The following is a 2,489-nucleotide window of genomic DNA, read 5'->3' on the forward strand; positions in this document are numbered from 1 at the left end:
TGGCATACTATAGTAACTCTACAAGAAAATGTGCCTGTTCTGAACTTATTAAAAGTAAATTCAAATCAAAAGCATGGAATTTATTGTCAAAATTTAGTAAAATTTAAAAATAATTCTGATTATATGCAAATTTCAGTTTATGGGATACCCTTTTGAAGATTACGTTCATGTATGATGTGATTCCATTCTTCTGAAATATTTGATATGTGCTGAATTGTACTTTAATTAAACTCCCTTATCTATTGTTGGGTTAAAAGCATGATCAGTACTTCATAAACTGTATATAAATTTTTCACCACAAATTTGAAAAATCATAGTCTGCCTTTTATTCAATGCCTACACCTCTTTCCATAAAACTGCTATTGGTAGCTTTGTGCCCATTCACTACCAACCTAGGCAAAGCATAGATGGAAAAAAAATCACATCTATTACCAAAAAATCATCTATTATAATATGCTCCCCCATTATTATCCAAGTAGTATATTGTGCATTATCTATGCCAAAGCTCAGCTTCTTTTTGCATGGAAAATTGAGAAAGGACCAGACAGCCGAAATTATAGTGTTTACAAAGGACAACTTTATGAGCCAGAAAGAAACTGCCCTAAATTCCTGCCAATGGCAGGAAAGAATGCCTTTCTTCTAAGCCCAGCCATAAGGTTCCATCTGCCAGGTGATATTGCAGTAGCAAGGAACAGATGATTCCATAGTCTGCCCTGATTTTCTTACCCTGCTGAGAGTCTAAGGTATAGGATGTAACAGGAGCAAAGGCTGAAGCTACAGTACTAAATGAAACCTGCCTGACCAAAGATACTACAGGGTCAATGCCCTGCTGATAAATGTTCTCTGAAAGAAGAAAGACATTTCACAGTGCCTTTCTTAAAGGGACATCCAAAAGAGCTGCCACAATTACAGCCAGGAGAAAACTCTTGGCTGAAAACAAATCCTGAGCCTCCTCCTGAGCTCTTATCCCTAAGAACACAGGTTCTCTGCTTTATGAACATCCCGTTTAGGATTATTCCGTATATAAGAACAAGTGGGTCATGCTGGGTAGGGGCAGTGGGAAAGATAGTTGGTCTTTGCACTGAGTTAGAAACAAAATTAGCCAGATCATAACAGACACCTGGAAACAGCAGAGTCCCCCAGTCAAGTAAAAGAAGGAATGCAGATAATTTTTAGCAGAGAGAGGTCAAGCACCACAGCAGTGATGTTTTGTAAGAAGCAACAAGAGTTCACATGTTGGGTACCATGCCATACAGACTGAAATCTGGATCAAGACTCCAGATTCCAGGAGAATTCTGGGGAGAAGATAAAAATCTCAGTACCAAAGGAGTGTAGGTAGGGAGCAGTTACAGGAAATAACACAATAAAGTTTCCAAGGGCAGGAAGAATGTCTTAGTCATTTGGGGGCCCCATGTCCTAGCTCAGTGCCTTGTGCATAGGAAGTGCATTTGAAGCTGCTGATCACTCTACTGCCTCTTTCTTAAACATTGACTTCCTTTGGCTTCTGTGGAATTACTCTTTTCTGTTTTTTCTTAACTCCCTTGGCCATGCCTTTTTAAAACCTCCTTTGAAGGGGTTCTTCTCACCACTTACAGGACATCTCTATATGAATGTCTCAGTGATACCTCCAAGTTCAATGCATCCAAAATACATTGACTCTAATCTCCAAACCTGAGACTTCTGTGTTCCCTGCCTCAGTGAATGGCACCATCATCTGCCTAAGAACTTAAATCACAAGCTGGGTAGCAACCTTTCCTCTTTCATCTCCCTCACCCTCTCCATCCAACCACCAAATCCAATTGACGTGGCCTTCTGCAAAGCTTTCAAAACTACTACCCACTTTTTTCTTACACTGACTGCACTACCCTATTCAGGCTACCATGATCTTTCACCTATATTATTGCAAAATTGACCACTCTCCTTGCTTTTATCTTTGCCATCATCCCCCTGTTATAGCCAGGCAGAAGTTCTAAAAAACACAAATCTAATCACATATTTTTCTCTGCCTAAATCCTTCAGTTCTCCATTATTCTTGGGTACCCACATTAAGATAAAATTGTGATTTCTTAAAATGACTATAAGGCTCTTTGATTTGGCTTCTGATTACTTCTGCAGCCTCCCCTTTCAACTTCTTTTTCCTTTATATACCCCTCAGCCCTTCCCCACTTTATTCTAGAAGCATATTGACACTGAGCTGTCTATAAAAATTTCAGTGCTTTGCACACTGCTCTCTGTGCCTCAAATGCTCTTCCCTTCTTTGTCTGGCTAGCTGCTATCCATTGTAGGTTGCTTTTTATATGTCACTCTTTTAGAACATGTTCCATGCTCCAAACACCTCAACATAGAACTTATTAGAGGATATAGTGATTGATTCTTACTTTCTTATGTTCTCTATCAGAATGTAATCTGCCTAAGGGCAAAAATGATCCATCTGCCTTGCTTATCATTATATTCCTAGAACCTAGCACTTTTTATGGCACATTAATTCT

This window comes from Canis lupus, chromosome 4 (genome assembly GCF_003254725.2).
Source record: "Canis lupus dingo isolate Sandy chromosome 4, ASM325472v2, whole genome shotgun sequence".
In the NCBI taxonomy this organism is placed as follows: domain Eukaryota; kingdom Metazoa; phylum Chordata; class Mammalia; order Carnivora; family Canidae; genus Canis; species Canis lupus.